This window comes from Pteropus vampyrus, unplaced genomic scaffold, assembly GCF_000151845.1.
Source record: "Pteropus vampyrus isolate Shadow unplaced genomic scaffold, Pvam_2.0 Scaffold326, whole genome shotgun sequence".
In the NCBI taxonomy this organism is placed as follows: domain Eukaryota; kingdom Metazoa; phylum Chordata; class Mammalia; order Chiroptera; family Pteropodidae; genus Pteropus; species Pteropus vampyrus.
In genome coordinates this window covers 64,802-84,445 of record NW_011889107.1, presented here as the reverse complement: position 1 = coordinate 84,445, position 19,644 = coordinate 64,802, and the positions used below count along the sequence as shown (strand labels likewise).

The following is a 19,644-nucleotide window of genomic DNA, read 5'->3' as shown; positions in this document are numbered from 1 at the left end:
CGGAGAGAAGGAATGGGTGAACCACTGGGAGTTCTGTCTGATTCCCAACTCCTCACCTTGCTCAAGTTCGACTAACTGAGTTATACCCGACTCCCAGCACAGGGTCCACTTGATCCTCAATTTCCACAGAAGCACAGAATCAGTTATGGAGAGGCTCTCTACAGTGAGCTAGTCCAGCTTTCTTGTTCATGCTGAGACCCTTGTAAAGGACTGAATGTGTCCCTCTCCCCAAATTCATATCTTGAAGCACTAACCCTCCAATATGATGGTATTTGGACTTGGAGCAGTAATTAGGGTTAGATGAGGTCATGAGAGTATGGTCCTCTTAAGAAATCAGAGAGCTCGCTCTCTCTCTCTCTCTCACTCACTCACTCTCTGCACATGCAGTGAGGAAGGGCCATATGAGAACACAATGAGAAGGCCACCATGTGCAAGTCAGGAAGAGAGACCTCACCAGAAACTAAATTGGTCAGCACCTTGATCTTGCACTTCTCTGCCTCCAGACCTGTGAGAAATAAATATTTATAGTTTAAGCCCCGCCCCCACCCCCACTAGTCTGTGGTATTTTTTAATTTTGTTAGGGCAGCCTGAGCAAACTGAGACAGCCTCTCTACCATGTCATCTCGAAATGCACATACCTCCTTTCCCCTTGTGACAGGGAGCTTCCTACTTCCCCAAGGCCACCTGTCCATCTCAGAAGCATTCTGCCTTTTGTCAAGTTCTTCCTTCTTCAGCACGAAATCTGCCCACTAAAGCTTCCACATGATTCCAGTCCTGTTCTCTGGACTGGCATAGAACAAAGCTGGTCTTTCTTCCTTGGTGACCCTTTAGATATTTGCAGGCAGAGACCATGACCATTCTACTCATTTTAAGTTCCATGGGCACAGAAGCCATGTCTGCCCTGCTCATTTCCACACCCCAGCACCTTGCACAATGCTTACCTCAGAGGAGAAGCCTTACACATATTTGTTAGTTGAATGAATAGAAGTACTTCTCTGCAGATTAAGCATTTCCACTTCCTTTAACTGTACCTCCAAGAACTTGGTTTCAAGTCTTTTTTCCATTCTCTTTCCCTACCGTGTTATTATACTTACTTTTCAGAAACTAAATTTTTGTACCTGTAAAAGAATGAAGCATTGATTCTTACACCTTGGTAAATTATCATTCTCTCTACAGTTTCCCTTTTCCTGTACTTCTCTACCTTTATCTTTCCACATGACACAGACTCCCTGCTAGAGGACGATGAATGTTGTAAAAAGCAAGAAAAGGAAAATGAAAAGCTGACTTGTTAATATTCCCTGATGCTACCCCAAAGGTGTGCCATGTTCAGAGGCTCGCCAGAGGACAGGGGAATGGCAAAGTGGTGCAGGTGGTAAGGACCAGAGTTCTGGAACCCAATAGGACAGATGGCAAATCTTAGCTCCTCCACTCTAGAACTGTGTGGCGTGGGGCAGGTGGGTAGCATCCTCTCTGGGCCTCAGTAATTGGTAAACGACACCTACTTTTTACCTCCACCTCACTTGATGAATAAATGAGACCATTGATATTTGGGACAATGTGATTAATAGAGTGTCCAGCACATGATGTTCCAGAACACAGATGGCAATGGAGACAGAGTGAGGCAGTGGGTCCTACAGTAGAAAGATGATGGCGCTTCAGTCAGAAGGAACTGGATTCAAATCCCTGCTCATTCTCTGACTAGCTGTGTCACCTTTACTTCTCTGAACTTCAGTGCCCTCATCTGCAAAAATGGAGATGCAAGTGGTTGGGACGACTCATTGAATGGGTTGCATGAAAGTCCTTGGCATGGTGACAGCTTCTCAACAAACGTTTGGTTTGGGTCCTTTCACATGTGGCACGAGCTCCTGTGTCTTCCTCTTACTGAGTTATTAAGAAGGGAAAGTTGATTTCCTTCAGTAGACGCGTGGCTACATCACTGTGGAACACTTAATTTCTGTTCTTGCCTATTTCTCAAACAAGTCTCAGAAGTTAAGTGGCTTACTCACAGTGTCACTACAGTTTCTACTCTGCTATACTCTCTCCCTAAACAGTCTTGTGGAACTTTCCAGGCTTGTGGGGCTGGAAGTGACCTCTGTGGTCATTAGATGCTTGATGAAGATGACCAAGACAGCTACATCCTGACTGTCAAAAAATAACACTCATGCCCAGAAGACCAAGTAGATAAAATGCGAATCCTAGGCTGGAGATCAAAAGTCTCTGCAACAGCCCCATTCCCTTCCTGCCCGCTTCCTTCTCCCTTTAGCCTGCCAGGAAGGAGTTGTTGCTGTTTGCTTCAGAAGGTGGCTCCCAGAAAAAAACAGTGCCACACCTTACCCTGGCCCCTCCTTCTCCCTCTCCTCTAAATAGTGAAAGTAGGAATAATAATAATTATCATGACCACGCTTATTAAATGTTTGTTATTGTGTGCTGAGGACTTTCCACACAATACCCCTTCTTCCCTAGTTAATCTTCACAGTAGCCTGTAAACTAGGTGCTGTCGCCATTCCTGTTTGACAGAGGAGGAAACTGAGGCTCAGAATGCACCAGTAAGTTTTGCTTAAGGTCCCGCAGTGAAGGGGCCTTGACTGGAACCCGAGTCTGTCTGATTGCAGAGCCTCTGCTCATAATTACTCTCCTGGACTGCCAAGTAGATGTTGGTACTGGGGACACTATGGCAAAAGGACCTGGAATGCCACAGCTTTATGAGTGTAGTTGAAGGGGAAGGAAGAGTGAAGTAGCACCTGAGATGTGATTCTGAGTTGTGGCTTCTCCCTGGTTTCCTGTCTGACCTTGGGCCCATGACTTATCTTCTCTGTGCCTTGAGAGACCTCACTCAGTACAGTTGGGACGAGGCCCCATCGATGACTCTGGGCTACGTGAGGTTGTCAGGAGAAGGAAAATGGGAGCAACAGAGTGTCTCCAAGTGCTGAGTGAGTGATCAAGACCACTGGGCCCCACTGCCAGTTCTGTGGCCTTCGCTCTCTGTTAAGAGGACTTATGTAAAGGTTACCTCTACCCAAAGTTAAGTTGCAATGGAAACAACAATGGGGAAGAGGATGGCGTGGAGTATAAATGAAATATTTCTTAAAAGAAAAGCACTGGACTTCAGGTCAGAAGATCTATGTTTTGGTCTAGCGTGTTGTTACCAAGGGTGCAGAGTGACGTCGCAGTCTTCCTCCAACTTGAGTTGGGTCGTGGGTCTAGTTCCATCTGTTCTCTGGCCTTAGTCTCACAATCTGTGAAATGAGGGCATCTTTCACAGTCTTTCTGACACACTTGCCCTGGCACACCCCGGTGGTCTGTAGCTCAGTTCTTGTCCTGATGTCCTTCTAGGCCTGCTTTGCTGTCTGGGCAGGTAGAAGGGCCTAAGCTGCCCTGTCCTGGCCTCAGAGAGGATGCAAGGGATGGGGTCTTGGGTGGGCAAAAGACAGGAAAGGGCACAGGGCCATGAGGGCAGACCTCTCCTGGCTTGGCCCTTGTATCTCCCCTCCCCCCTGTGGCATGGGGTGGGGGGGGGGCTGGCCTGAGATCAGAGGTCCACCTGCGTCAGCCCTGACCCTGCCCTCAAGTCAGGAGGCGCCTTCTCAAGGCAGAACAATGCGGATTCTTTGAAGGGCTGGGCAGCAGGGGATGGGTGTTTCTCCAAACACAGGGCCTCCTTTGCAAAACAGGCTTTGATTCTCAGGCCCAGAGGCCCCAGGTGCCTGTTGGGCGGCAGGCGGAGGCTGGGGGCTTTGTTTGTTTGCCTTGGAGACTCAGGAACAAAGCCTGGGACAAAGCTAGCCCTGGCTTCAGGCAGGGCAGTCTGAGCAAGCAGGCCAGGGCTGGATGGCAGTGGAGGCAGTGGCCTGTATGTCTCTGGCCAGCCCCTCCTCAACCCGGCCAGTTCAGGCTATTTCTGGCCTCCTCATTGTGTGTCTGACTCTTTCACATAAGTGGCAAATGCTGTTGGATCTCCAGGCTGTCCTGGTGGTCCACTGGCTCTCAAAATCCCTGTTGGGGAATAAAGTGGGTAAAACTGGAGTCCAGGACACAGAATCCAAGAGGTGGGGAGGAAAGAGCACTGACCCAGAGTCCACTGGCCTGTGCCCAAGGACTTAGGTCACCAAGAAGGATGGTTACTACCTTCCGCCAGGCGTTATGCTGGGCACTCGACATGCATGTGTCTCTGATTTAACTCTTGTTTTCTCACTTGATAGTGGCCTGCAAGGCCCGCGGCACCCCTCCGAATGCATCCCCTTTCACTCTGCTCCTCCATTCCAGCTGCGTTTTCCTGCTTTCAGTCCCAGAACACACCAGGCGCACTCCTGCCTTAACGTCTTCGCACCGGCTTTTTCCTCTGCCCAGGACGCTCTGGTGTGGCTGACTCCTCACTCCTTCAGGCCGCGGCTCGGCTCGGATCCTACTCTCTCCATGAGGCCTTCCCCAACCACTCTCTGCAGACGTGCCATCCAGTCCCCTGAACTTTCGTGCCCCCTTAGCTTGCTTTTTTTCCCCTTACAGTGCTTTTCACCTCTTAATATACCATTACTTATTTATTACACTGTTACGGACTCTGTGTCTGAACTAGCATGTGAGCTCCAACAGTTCAGGCATCTTTGTTAGTTTCACTCGTGTACCCTAAGCACCTAGAACAGTGCCTAGTACATAGCTGGCACTTACAATGTTAATTTTATGTCAACTTAGTTAAGGTACCCAGTTGTTTGGTCAAACACTATTCTAACTCTAGTCTCGATGTTGTTGTGAAGGTATTTGTAGATATGATTTATATTTACAATCAGTTGACTCTAAGTAAAGTAGATTACCCTCCATAGTGTGTGAGTGGGCTTTATCCAATTTGATGAGGGCCTTAAAAACAAAGAGTGAGGTTTCTTGAAAAAAGAATTCCATCTCTTGACTACCATGTAGAAACCTGCTTGAGTTTCCCACCTGTTGGCCTACAAAATTCAGACTCAGGACTGAAATGCCATCTATAGCTGTACTACCCTGAACAAGCCCGATCCTCTCTAATCTCCGAAGCTAAGCAAGGCTGGGCCTGATTAGTACTTGGATGGGAGACCCCCGAGGAAGACCAGGTGCTGTAGGCATAAAAAATAAAAAAATAAGGGATTGTAAGCTGACAAGGTCCTTGCAATCCATGAGGTCAACCAAGGGTTGCCTCGCCTAAAAAAATATTTTAAAATTAAAAAAAAAAAAAAAAGACTGAAATGTCAATTCTTAGCTGAATTTCCAGCCTGTTAGCAGATTTGCCAGGCCCATAAAATAAGAGTAAGTTGCCAGTTCCTTAAAATCTACCTATCTATTATCTATCTATCTATCTATCTATCTATCTATCTATCTATCTATCTATCATCTACCATCTATCATCTATCTATCAATCAATCATCTATCAAACCTATTGGTTCCATTTCTCAGGTTTTTTGGAGAACCCCAACTAACACAGCATAAGACATACTAGAGTTGAACCATAGGAAATTGCTGTTTTTGTGAGTTAAAAAATGATTAAATGTCATTGAGCCAATTTCATATGGCTCAACCTAATATTTGTTGAGTGAATAAATGAATAAATCACAAAGCAATCGTGAGATAGGTGTTATCTTGTTGATAAGGAAACCAAGATTCCAAGAGATTAAGCTACTTGCTAAGAAAGGCACAGCAGATAAGTGACAGGGCTGGGATTCAAAACTCAGATGGATTCCAAGGTTGTTGCTCCTAATCGGCCAACCACAGGGCCTCCCAAGCAAGGTGCACTACCTTTGTGGGACACAGTTTGAGAGGTCAGTGAAAGACTGGGATTCTGGACAAGTTTAAATGCTTCCTAGCTTCAAGCCCTGAGGCTACCATGAGTGGCTGTGCCAGCCACTCATTTCATTTTGATCAGGGCTCGGGACTGCGGGTGGCCTTCCTTGATCCCAGTGTCTTTCCATAGCTGCTGGTGGTCCATTTAGACCCCCATCTCTAAGGGAGTTTGAAGGGAGACTGACAGAAAAGCATCATCTCTTGTCTCCCTAAAGATGGAGGTGCCCAGGTAGGAAGGCAGCATGGCGGGCTAGAGTGTAATGGTGAAGGTGATCATGGAGCCAGAGGACCTGGGTCTGAAACTTGGCTCTGCCACTTGGCAGCCAGGTGACTTCGGTCAACTTATTTAATGTCACCGAGTCTCAGGCTCCCCATATGAAAAATGAGATAATAATGCTTTATGTCAAGTATTATTTCAAAAACTAAGTGAGATAATACATGTAAAGTGCTTGGAATCCTGAGTGCTCAGTAAGTAGTAGTAACTAGTATTATTACTTTTAGCAAATAATATAACTACAACTCCAGATATTGCTGGAAGCAAAAAAGAGAATGTCAATAACAATTTTTTTTGTCTTGATTACATTCCTTTGTCACCTCTAGAGTTCCCTCTCCTCAACTGATGTACCCTGAAAGAGGATCTGATTGTGATAATTCAGTGTGGCTTTGCTTGGGTGAGTTTATACCTTCCACGTGTTACCCTCTGGCAGGTATTCCTTGTTTAGACCTGAACTTTCATTCTGGCCTGAAGGGCTTGTCTACTGTTAAAAACAAAAACAAAAACAAAAGGTGCCAGCATTTTAGGCTCCTGGAAATAACACCCCACAGCAGATAATTATAGTACTCTGCACTTTTCACATAAGCTGGTGTTTATGTTAAAACTGTAAGGGAGGCTGACAGTGACAGGTGATGGGCTCCCTCCTAGGCTGTGTGGTCTCCAAAGTGAGGGAGGAAGACAATTTTCTGGGGTTGCAGATTCTCTGGACTGCAGGAAGAACTTTTCTTCATATGCATTTTCATAACAAAAAGGTCATTAAGCTTTATTACTATTCGATATTGAGATAAACAAACATAATATTTAGAAATAAAATATTTGAAACAGCATGCTTAGATTATTTTTAACCAATAATGATATGAGATCAAAGAGATTTGGAGACCATGGCTCTAGGGAACCATCTTAAACTTTGGCTTTCAGGATGACTTCCTTCCTGCTCTGGAGCTCGGCTCAGGCCAGGTCCCTGCAGGGGACCAGCAGGAACCAATAGCATCATCTTTCAGACATTGGTGGATCCTCAGCCTGGTCAGAGTTGCCCACTCTCCCCAGTTCCTGAATTGTCTGGCTCACACTGGCCTAGGAGGTTATCAGTACTGGAGTCTCCAACAGCCTTTCCTGTTATCAGAGACCCAGTGTCCAAGAAGTCTGAACCTCCTGCCTCTTCCCATCCTGCTGGGTTATGGTCTGTCCTTGGAGGAAGGGTAAACACAGGAGGTGACAGTGTCAATAAATGTCTCCCATGTGGCCTTGGCTAGCACACATGCATTTCTACTCAGGGACACAGGTAGATTTGTGCTTATGGCCCTTCCTATGACACACACACACAGAATAAATATCAAAAAGACAGGAAATAGTAATAAAAATTTTGAAAAGAACAAAAAGGAAAAGAATGTCCCTTTATGGGCTCTGAAAGAGATCTTATTTGTGTGTGTTGTCCTTGTCTGGTTTTGGTATCAGGGTAATGTTGGCCTTGTAAAATGAGTCAGGAAGTATTACCTTCTCTTCAAATTTTTTTTTAGAAGAGATTGAGAAGAATTAGTATTAACACTTCTTTGAATATTTGGTAGAATTCACCAGTGAAGCCATCCGGTCCTGGACTTTTGTTTTTTTGGGAGGTTTTTGATTACTGTTTCAATTTCCTCACTAGTGATCGGTCTATTAGGTTTTCCACATCTCCATGAATTTGTCCATTTCTTCTAGGTTGTTGTCGAATTTGGTGGTATACAGCCTGAAAGAGATCAGTAAGTAGTAGTAGTTAATATTATTACTTTTAGCAAATAATGTAACTGCAACTTTTTTTGGATATTGCTGGAGGCAAAAAAGAACTTAAAAAGTTAGTTCTGGGTAATGCAAATCCTGCCTCTTGAAACTTGTCACACTTCAGGCAATGACTAGCAGATCTGGGTCACCCAATAATTATGAATTCCCTAGTCATTTACAAATAAATAATGAACATCTGTCAGTTAATTAATGAGGAAACCAGTAAGCTGGTACAATTGGTTTAAAGAAGAATTAAAAGAACCTCACTTATATAAGTTATAAGAATGCTGATATATTTTTAAATATTTATAAAATTGGTCTATCCATGAGGCAATAATCAATTGCATTCTACTGGATGCAATCCATTTGCATTTCTATGGAAAAGAATACTTTACATTATTATTAATTGCCCACACTTAGAGTCTTAAAACATCTCAAGGATAATAAAATATGAAATAACCTAGAAGAGAACTCTAAATAGGACACTCTTTTTTTGCCTGTGACAAAGTCTTTTTCACAATTTTCCCTGACACCAGAAAAATAATTTGGCAAATAATTTGGCCAAGGAACTTTACCAAAATCTTGATTGTATTTTAATTAAAGTGGGTGATGAATCATTGTAGAGTTCCATCCTTTTCTTCATGCGGATGATTTAGGAGAGGGCAGTGTACTATCAAGCCAGGAAGCAGATCTGGGTCAGGTCTAACCTTATCACTCTGTAGTTGAGTGGCTTTGGGCCATTCCCTTCTTTCTGAGCCCATGACTTCTGTCTTATAAAAGGAGGCCAATAACAATAAAATTACAAAAGGGAAAGATCTTGCACCAGGCCCGGCACAGTGTGGGAACTTAAGATACAGAGCTTCCTTCTCCACTTCTTGAAACTATCCCCAAAGGCTTCTGAAGGCATTCAGTCTTTTCCAGTTGCAAAGACTGCTTGTTTCAGCCACCTGGTACTTCCAGCCCACTGAGACCTCAAGCGGATGGAGCTATACTTGTGTAGTGCTCCAGAGACACTGGGTAAGCCTGTGGGAAAGGTGGCCAAAGTCTTCTTTGGCGAAAAATAGAACTCAGTTCCATTGTGTCACCAAAGGGCAGGTCTCTGGGGCTGTAGAAAGGGGAGGAAGTCAGTGAGCTTGATGCAGAGCTGAGAAGAGATGTTGGTTGAGAGGAAGGTTTAGCATAAACCAGAGATTCCTACTTTTAGAGGGGTGGTCAGAGACATCTTTGAAAATCTGATGAAAACTTTACACCCTCTCCCCAGAAATATGTGTGTGTGTTGGTTGGCAGAGGCTGTAGCAGGGTCTTCCCCAGAGGTGCTAGGCCTGAAATGAGGAAGCCTTTGCAGTCCCCTTCTCTCCCCTCAGTGAATGTCTCCAGCTTCAGAGGAACTGAGGGCCAGCCTCACAGGGGAAAGAAGCCCCAAAGTGGGCGGAGGCAAACATAAGTCTTTCTCCATCAACTAAACGAGGGGGCCTGATGAGCTGCTTTAGCCTAGATGGTGCCCTAGAGCCTTGCCTCTCTTATCTAGGGGGCTGCCCTAAGTCTCCATCACCCCAGGTTCGTTTAGTCTACACAGCAGAGGACCAGTACGGAGGGTAGATGGTAGTGGTGGGGGACTTCCATAGAAAAGCATGGGACATTGACTGTCTCCCTCCCCAGTTCATGGGCCCCCTGGAGGAAGTAAAGAATGTGGGCTTCAGAGCAAGTTTGGGCTTTGCGTCAAACATAGAGGTGCATCACTCAGCTCTCCCTTCAACAAGGAACTTTCTATTCAGCTGTGTATTTGTTTCCTAGGACTGTCATAACAAAGTGCCACGAACTGAGTGGCTTACATAACAGAAATTTATTTTCTCACAGTTCTGGAAAATGAAAGTGTAAAATCAAGACGTCATCAAGGTCGAGTTTCCTCTGAAGGTGCTAGGGAAGGATCTGTTTCATGCCTCTCTCCCAGCTTCTGGTAGCCTCAGGCACTCCTTGGCTTATAGATGCATTACTCCAACCCTCCATCTTTGCATGGCATTCTCCTTATGTGTTTCTGTCTTCACATGGCCTTCTTCTTATAAGGACACTAGTCATATTGGATTAGGGGCCCACTCTACTCCAGTACAACCTCATCTCAACTAATTACATTTGCCACAACACTATTTCCGAATAAAGTGACATTCAGACTTTATTTAGGGTTAGGAATTCAATATATTCTTTTTGGAGAAAGGTGAGATGGGGGGACACATAATTCAACCTATAACAAGCTACCAGGAGTACAGTTAGTGTACCCCCCTCTTACTGTAGCACCTTTGGGTAGCCACACTTTCCCCAGGCAGCTCTCAACCAATGGGACAGAGGCTTTATCAGATCTGCATTGCAATCAGAAGGCCTAATATTGTTCCTCTCCCTCCATCTTTCACAGGCATCCTCTCTCAATAAGTATTTTGCATTCCTAACTCCACTGGCGTGTGCTTCCAGAAGGATCAAAATTGGCAAAGGAGGTAAAATGGATTTATTTACTGGATCACTCGATGCCCAGCTGTCAAGGAAGACCCCATCCCCAGAGATATATGGGGCACGATAGTCCCTGGCACAAGGAGGTGGCTCAGTTGCTTAAACATTGATAACAACTGGAAGAGGTTTCAGTGGAGGCACCACCCTGGCCATGAGGTAATTCAGGTGTTTGAAAAACACAGGAGCAATACATAAAGGACAATGGAATTAACTGCATTAAATTATTTAAGTTGTATTGACCTTACAGAGAAAAAATGAAAAGCTGAGGGCACTTAAAAAAACAAAAATGTAAGTGCAAAGCAGGTTTTGGTACCCTACAAATAAGCCTTTATTTCTTGCAAAGGGAGCACAGAAAAAGTTTATGATCAGGATTTGAAAGTATGGAGCTTCAAAGATGGTAGAAGTCAGGATTTGATAGTATGGAGCTTCAAAGATGGTAGAAGTCTCAGTGAAGCAAGTCTGTTGTGCTAAGTTCAGAGCCCTGGTTGAGAAAACCTGGGTGGAACACATGGGATGGGACACCCGAATATTTTGGCTCCCCAGACTCTGCAGTATCAGAGCACGCAGAGGTGGCCCGCCGCCACTAACAAGAGACAGCACACCCTACATGCAGGAAGACACTGCAGAGGCTCTTCCCCACCAGACAATAGGAGTCCTCTCCATACTCTGCTCTATCTCTTTTGCTGACCACCAGACTGATAACTAGAGCTATATTGAACCATGACCCAGCCAGGGTCTTATATGGGAGGATAGGGACAATACCTCAGAGGAACTGCAAGAATTATGCAGTAAACTATATTTTTAAAAATGTTAGATCAAGGGATCCAGCACAGACAACTGGATAAAAGAGAGTCTATTTACTTGTGTATATGGGATTAAACTTTCCTGGGGACAGTGCAAACTTGCTGTTTGGGAGGCTCCTGGATGGCCCATGCCCAACAAACTTGAAATGCCTGAATTGTCATGGCAAATGGGGGAGAAAGGGATTAAAAGGCCCAGGGTTAGCAGACATGGAAGAGTGGATATATTATGTGAGGCCAGAAGACCAATCAGAGGATGATAACCCATGAGTAGGCCCAGAGGAGACATCATTGACCAAGTTCATCAGGAGTATGTTGGTGAGAGGGCACCAGTGTCACTAAGTTTGAAGGTGGCACTTTCCTCTGCAAGCCAGAGATAAGTCTATGTAGAGCTTAGCCTGTGCATTGGTAGCAATGGAGGTGATGGGGCCCCATACAAAAGCCAAGTCACGATTATTGTAAAACTAGTTAAGTCAAGGCGACAGCCAAGGGAGCTTGACCTGTAGAGAGCTGTGGAGGTAGTTAATAGAATAAAGTATCCCTACAAGGAAAATAGATGTGTAACCAGTAAGGGTATCATTAAAAGAAAGCAGTAGTGTTTAAACAGAAAGTTTAGGATGATTGCCTCAATAAAATGTCACAATCTCTTGCCCAATTCTTGGACCTGATCCAGTTTTGATCTCTGTGTTAGTAGAAGAGAGAATCTGTTGTTTGAAGAGGTGGTTGGGCCTCCAGGGAAAAGGACTATGCTATACCACAGCAAACATATCCTGTAAGGGTCTTCCTAGTCCTTTCCCAAAGGGACTGAGGGCTATATACTCAGAGGCTGTTTACTGGGGAAATGGAACTATCCAGACATTTCTAGGACTATTGGACACATGTCTGAGTTGACATCGATACCCAGAGACCTGAAGTGTCATTATGGACACTTATGAGAGTCAGGTAGTAGTTAATGGAGTCCTGTCCCGAGTCCAGCTTACAAGGAGGAGGTAAGACCACTCAGTACTCATTTCTCTGATCTCTGAATATATAACTGGGGCTGATATACCTGAAAGATAGAGTAATCCTTACATCAGGTCTTTGACCTGTGGGGTAAGAGCTACCATAGTGGAGAAGACCAAGTGGAAGGCTCTGAATCTGTCCTCCTTCCCCACCTTCTCCTTCCACTCTCTATTCTCTACACTCCCACTCTCCACCGTGATGGTAAAGCAAAACCAATATTGTATCCCAGGGAGGATGGCAGATATTAATGTTATCATTAAGGATCTCAAGATGCAGGAATAATCGTCTCTGTCCTATCTCTGTTTAATTTATCGGTCTGGTCTTTGCAGAAACCAGATGTATCTTAGAGCGTGACTATAGACAATTGAAAGTTCTACCAAATAGTAACTCCAAATGCAACTGTCATACTGATCTTGGGTCTTTGCTAGAGCAGATTAATATGGCTTCAGGTACATGGTAGCCACTGCTGACTTAGTAAATGTGATATTTTCTGTCCAATCAGGAAAGAAGATGAGAAGAATTTATTGAAGAATTTAATGAAGAGTTCACCATTCAGCTTTTGGGTGCAGTAAGGTGACAGCTTCCATCTACAGAGCCTTCAGGCCAAGGTTGTGTTTTCTGGGCAGCTCCCAGCCAAAGAGAAGCTTGAGGACCCTAAGATCTGGCCATTTCTGCCCAATATGGAACTCTTCTAATGGGCAGACTTTGCTTAGAAGCTCCCCATCGAGTTGGCTGGATTTGTCAGTTTTGCATCACAATCTGGGAGGAGCCTGAGCAACTTTTGGGACCTGAGGTCACACCAGATAACCCTGAGCTTTCTGGGTCCATTTGATGGATCTGGAAAGTGAGAGGATCAGTCACAGACCCCATTGGAAAGCCACATCTTCCCCCTAGATGGCTTCTGGAAGTTGAAGGTGCACAAGCCTTAGGCTCAAACATATCTGGGTTCTAATCTCAGCTTCTCCGGTGGCTGGTGGTAGAGCTTTGGTCTCTGTGCTTCTTGAAAAAGCCCCATCTTTATCATCTCTCTGATTCCTCTCTCTTTCTCTTCCACTTTCCCTCCACATCACATGACCAGCCAGAATCCTCCTGGGGCAGATTTGCTGCTAGGAGCTGCCAATGAGCTCTTGAGGAAAAGTCTATTCCCAAGACCACCCACCCTCTCCTCAACCCCTCCTTCCTTCCCCAGAATATGCAACTCCTTCAATTTTTTTTAACCAGTGACACAATATATCTAATTTGTGTTTATGTTTCATAATACGTTGCAAAATATAAACATTCAAAATAGGTGTAAATAAGTTGTTTTAGAGAAAGTCTTGAATAAGGTTGTGGTCCTATTGTAGCAGTGCAATAAAGAGAAATCTCAGAGTGATGGATTTTTAGCAGCGCTAAAGAGCACCTGGTCTGAGCTTGAACACAAATTCAAGGAGCATCAGGCAGAGAATTTTCTTCAAATAAGTAGAGTTAGTGTAAGAAATGCTATGATTAAGAAATTGAAGAAGCTGTGATTAGGAATCTATGTGAGAAGGTGCAGCATATGCTTATTATGACAGCAACATATAAGAAAGTCAATTACAAATTCTAGTTAAATATATCAAAACAAGAAATTCATGGAACAAGTATAAAGCCAGTGAAGACGAGGCTTGACCTTGAGCACATGATGATTTATTTTTTTTTAATATGATACATGAAACCATTTCCTTAAAATGGCCCACCGCCTCCTTTAATTTTCAAATGAAGGTCAGGCACTTGGGCAGCTGAATTAAAATTTAGCAAACTTTATTGAGTCCCTACTTGGTACCAGGTCCCAAGCTGGACACTTTCCCATAATAACCTTCACAATGACTCAATGAGTCAGGCTCTGTTAGTACACCTTGACAAATGAGCAAACTGAGGTTCAGCAGAATCAGGAGGTGAAGTCGGGATTGGATCCCAGCCCATCGTTCTCCAAGCCCAGTGCTCCTTCTCTAATGCAGGTATAGCTGGGTCGGGTCACTGCCCATATCTGTGGGGATGGAGACCTCATAACTAGATAACTGGGGAGCCAGGGCCACCGTCAATCCAACCTGCAGGATGTGTGGTGTGTCTATGCTGGTGGGGACATCTGGAGACACTTATGGGGTCAGGGAGGTTGTGGGCAGGCCCTGGAAGCTCCTGGAATGTTTGGGACTACCAGAGCTCTTCAGATAACAGCAAAAGTAATGTTAATGATATCAGCTGGGATTTGTTAAATTCTTACTACATGCCAGATACTGAGGGTTAACAAACATTTAATCTCATTTAATTCTCCAGAAACTCTGATGAGAAGGAATTGTTATCCAGAATCCCCTATATAGGCCTATGTGACTCCAAAACTCTTGCACTGACCTACCTCAGTGTAGATCTGCATCTGCCCTGGTGATGACTGATGACCCTTGCCCCAACATACCGTGCCGTGGCCAGATTCCTGCCCTGTCAACCACTCCTCCTTTGCTCTGGCTCCTCAGAGCAAACCTGCGGTTCTGGGCTTGGATTGTGGAAAGGATAAAGCCTTCGTAGGTGTGGTTGAATCCCACCTCCCTGAAATGCTGAGACTTAAAGATGATGGAAGGTGCATTCTGAACCCCATTCAGAGCAAGAGAGAAAAAATGAGGGGCAGACTTAATGTTCACATAGCAGAACAGAACCCAAAAGACCTTGCCCTCTCTATTGAGGAGAAAGCTCTCAAACCAGAGAAGCATAGCAATCCTGGTTAACAGGAAGCCAAAAGCCAGGCTGGGCTGAGACATAGCTACACCCAATTGCCTTTGCTCTCTGTTCGAGGCCCTTCCAGACAGCGAAGGGTCATTCCAGAGGCTCTTCTGGGGATGGGAGAGGTATCAGGAAGGAAGCCAAAAAAAAAAAAAAAAAAAACCAACAACACTACCTCAATTTGAGCTTGGGAAAAATATGGTGCATTGAGCTTTTGATAATCCCAGGCAAAATTCCAGAAGTTCCTTTTCTAAGCAGGGATTATTGGGAGCTGAGACAGATTCACTTAGGTCAAGTCATGCCTAACTCTCCAGATTTCCTCTGTAAGAAGGGTCATCAGGGTATGTTATGGGACAAGAATCATAAACTCTGAATTTAAAAATAAGACTGCTGTTATAAGAACTGCATTGAGGAAGAAAGGAGAGAGTTCATCAGCCAGGTTCTGGAATCTGACCACACCCCAGCTCCTTACATATCAAAATTATAGGCTTCCTTTTATAGCTGAGTAAACTCAAGAGAGCAGCCCAAATTTGCCTGGTGGTCAGCAATGGAGGGGGAGCCTTGGGACATTCAAGTGAGGAAGATGAGATATCTTGAGGCCATGGATGTTGGCAATATACATTTGAGAGAGGGTGATAGTCCAATAGAGGGGATTTGTTCAATAAAGCACTCAGGATCTAGGAATTTTAGAGTTTATTCAGGGGAATGAAACATCAAAAATCTCAAAATTTATGACATAGATTTAAGCGGGGCTGATTTCCCTGTCAGGCACTACGAGCACCGAGGACAGTTTTGCTGTTGACAAGGTTTTGAAATGTCTCCTACATTTTGAGCATGAATGGAGAAATAAGGACCAAATCTTAGGGTAGCTCACCCTTCACATGGCTGGTTGAACCCCTCTGCCTAGGATAGAAGGAACCGATTCTATTAGATGGGCTCTTGCCTCTCTTATGACCCAGAAGAATCAGCAGTGTGGTCCTTCTGCTAACACTCATTGGTGTCTGCTCTGAGTGTGCCCTGCGCTGAGGGCTGGGTACAGAGGGAGGGAATGTGTGTCCAGTGTGTGAAAGGAAAACCCTGCTGGATGCCTCCCGGTCTCGAGACTGGTCCTGCCCGCATGGCATAGCCATTTCTACTCCTGACATCATGGAGTGGATGTTCAAAGTTCACACTCTGGAGCCACGCTGGAGCCTCCCATCTCCACCCCATCCTGTTCCAGTCCAGCTCTGTCATTTACTAGTTGGTGACCTTAGGCAAGTTAATAATTTATCTGTGCCTCATTTTCTTCATCTGAAAATGGGGATAGTAGTGGCATCTGATTAATAGGGTTAGCATACTGGCTTTCACTTTTTTGACTTGTAAGAATCACATTTTACATCAAGATCCAGTACACACACCCCCTACATATATACACATACATGTGTATGTGTAACAGAAAAAAACTTTTCCAAACAATTTCCAACCTCACTGCTGGCTGATAAACTATAATATTTTCTGTTCTATTCTTTCATTAAGCAAAATTATGGTTGAAAGCCATTAAGTTGATTTTTTAATATGCACATGAGTCACTGCTCACAGTCTGAAAAACACTAGTTTAAGGTATGGTGTTTAGTTCCAAAAGCTACAATTTTTTTACACATGTCACTTTTTAAGAGAACCATTTTCAAGCTAAAGGGTGTCCAGAAGAGAATGAGCAGGGTACTTCATTCAGCTGTTCTTCCATCCTTTTTCACCTCTGATCCACTCATTCATTTTATTGTTTCTTCATTTATTCATTCATTTACCCATTTATCATAGGTTTACATGTCTATTTCATTTGGAAAAGAGAATCCAGGGAAAGATGTGCTCTGTAAGTCATGAGGAAGAAGAGCTAGACCTGTTTCCTCCAGTCTCCTAGGCAGAACTGGGATTTCTGGATGAAAGTGACAAGGAAGCCAGTTCAGGTCATCATATAAAAGGTGTTTTGCAGTCCTAGGTGCTGCTACACCATGGGTCCGGCTGCCTATGAGACTTTTCTCAGGAAGTAAATAATCGGAGGTGAGAGAAGGGAAGGTATTAAGAGGCTTCCAGTACTGGGTGGAGGTTGGGCTGAGGTTGATTCTTCACTCCCTGCTCCATCAAGGCTTAGGGTCTGCTTGAGGCACTGCAGGGGGTGCTATGGGAATGAAGAGGAAAACCATCTAGTTGGGGTTCTGTGGTCCCTACCTGACAACCAAAGCAGCTCTATTTCTATTTTTATGTAATGGGATTCTCCATGTGGTTTATCTTGGGTGTGGGGGAGGGATGGTTGCATGAAACATGTTCCACTGATGCTGAAAAAAATTTTTAATCCCTAAACTAGGAGCTCATTAAATCCCTTAAGTCTCAGAAGCAATCATTTCTAGGATTCTGGGACTTACTTTTTTCCTATAAAAACAAGTCCGTTAAAATTACAGTATAAGCCTTTGTTTTGCCCTCTTAAATCCAGATATAATTGAGAGCAAAAGTTAAACAATTACAAATGTGGCAGGACAATGGATTGAGATGTCATTTTGTGTCGGTGGTTTTACTTCTTTCTGTAGCCCCTCTCTCCATCCAGCCTATTCCAATCCCAGGAGGAGAGCAGAAAGCCTCACCTTTACGCTCTGTCCCCTCAGGGGGTGTTGGTGAAGCAGGCTGAAATCAAAACTCTGAAGACAACTGGTTTTTCAGGCTTTTGTTGATTGAAAGCCTGAGTTTATTGAGGGGATTGTGATGAAAGAAAGGGAAGAAGGAATGAGAGGGAGGGAGGTGGGTAATTCCTGGCAGAATCTCAGAGTGTAGTGGCTTCAAAGTCCCCTTAGGGAGATGGGAGCCAGGCACCCACACTCCTTTGATCCACCAAAGCCACAGTGCTGTCAGCCTACTGGGAGATTTGGGGTTAGTCTTTAACAACGTTTCTCAAACATGGCTGTGAAGTTCCATCACCTGGGACTCTTGATAAAATGCAGATTCTGATTCAGTAGGCCTGGGGTGGGTTCTGAGATTCTGCATTTGTAATCAGGGATTCTGAAATTGCTGGTCTTAAGACAATACTTTGAGTAGCAAGGAGTTGAAAGAGTCGATTCCTTGTTTTCTGGGTGCAACACAAGGCTTCCAGACTCTTGTGCACTCTTAGAACAGGGAAGACTCTCCCAGTGATGAGGAAACTAGAATGTTTCGTCGGCACAGCATAAAGGGATGCACTGTCAGTTTTAATTGGATTTGAAAGCTCTAGCACACTTGAGCTTGTGATTGCAAACTCATAGCCATGGCCCAGGTTAAGCAGCATCTCTATGGGAATTCAAGAGTTATTAAACCCCTCTTGCTCCAGGGTTGGATTTACTAAGTGGAATCTGTCTGCTCTTCCTTCCCAGGGTAAGAAATTCTCAGGGCATGATGTTTTGTGTTTTGGTTTTCCGAGAAGCACTTGAGCTGGGAGTAAAGACCTCTTCTCTGCCTGCTCTTTCCCATCCCAGGGGGTTAAATCATGAAATAGCTGCTTATCTTAATGACTTTCGGTGGAATTTTATCTGTTCTCTATCTCGCCTTGTCTAGAAACACAGAATCTATCTGTTTGCATCTTTCCTCCCCCAGCCTGGGATAAAAGATAAACTGAGGAGTCACAAAAGCATGGAATGGAATGCAGCGAGCTCCCTCTCTCTCTTTTGGGGACGTGGTGTTAGTGTCAACTGTTTACCTGTTCTTCTCCACCTCTTTTGTATGCTTGTCCTACCTGGGATTTTACCTTATTTTGTAAAGAATAGAAAAAAGCTAACCATTCCCAGCCTAGCCCTCCCTCTAGTTACTGCTAACCTCAGGGAACAATTCTTAAAAGGGACTTTGCCTTTTTTCCTCGGAGTGCCTAAACACACTTTTCTAAAAGGAATACTTCATAAATACTCATTGCCTTGAAAGTAACAGTATCTTGTACTTGCATAGCACTTTAAACTTTTCAAAAGTATCTAGCATTACTGAAGTGACAACTTGTGCTAGGGGCAGCATCTCACATAATCTTCCCGACAACTTCTAAGAGAGGGTATGGATAATATCCCTTCTCCCTTTATTTATCCACACGTATTTAAGTGAAGGAGACTTCCTGGTTCAAGCAAAAGCTGTAGAAACAAAAGCAGAAATGTCAGCTTCAAGAAAGAGAAAAATGAAGTTTAAAGGGATAGAAAGCTGGAACTCTACTTCCACGGAGTCTCCCCAGAAGGTTCTTTCATCCCTCTCTCACTAAAAGTGATAGATGGATAGAGGTGGTGGTGGTGAGGAGGGAGCTTTTGACCTCCTCAGCCAGGCAAAGGCACAGAAGGACTTCTTTCTTTGGGCCTTCAGTGAGCTGGTTCTCAGGGAGGTGAGGAAGTGGGTTAGGTGAATTCTGTCTGTGACGGAAGCCCTAATGTGCTGAGTCTTGGATGTGAAGAGCGAGAGATTTAGAACCAGGCTGTGCCCAAGCTTGGAAACTAGGTGATAAGTCCTGTCCAGCAGCTTTGACTTTAGGACACCTTTGACTTTAGTCCACTGATCAACCATGGGCCTCTGGTCAGGACTGTCTAAGCTCTAAGCCTCAGTTTCCCTTGCAGGAAAATGGAATGGTTGGACAGGTTGTTCTCCAAGGTCTGCAATGCTCTGTTCTTTGAGCTTGAGAAGGGAAGTGATTCCTTTGCTGAGAGGTTGCGACCTGTTTTCTTTATTGGGGTGAGGGGAGAATAGACATACACACACACATTGGAGTCATCCTGTGGTATTTGCTGGGGCAGCAGTAATGAGCAAGACACACAG

The 19,644-nt window shown here is 44.5% G+C and overlaps 1 long non-coding RNA gene and 1 pseudogene across 2 annotated transcripts in view; both read left to right on the top strand.

Moving 5' to 3' along the window:
- LOC111730642 overlaps positions 1-13,474 on the top strand; it is a 52,217-nt gene extending 38,743 nt beyond the window's left edge. Inside the window, exons 2-5 of one of the 2 annotated variants that reach the window (XR_002776767.1) lie at positions 6,400-6,470; positions 7,772-7,812; positions 10,239-10,486; positions 12,635-13,474. This is a non-coding gene — a long non-coding RNA (uncharacterized LOC111730642). The remainder of the gene's footprint in view (positions 1-6,399; positions 6,471-7,771; positions 7,813-10,238; positions 10,487-12,634) is intronic. The other variant, XR_002776768.1, reaches the window with a different exon arrangement.
- Positions 4,969-5,087, top strand: LOC111730670 (annotated as a pseudogene).
- Positions 13,475-19,644: the final 6,170 nt, after the last annotated feature.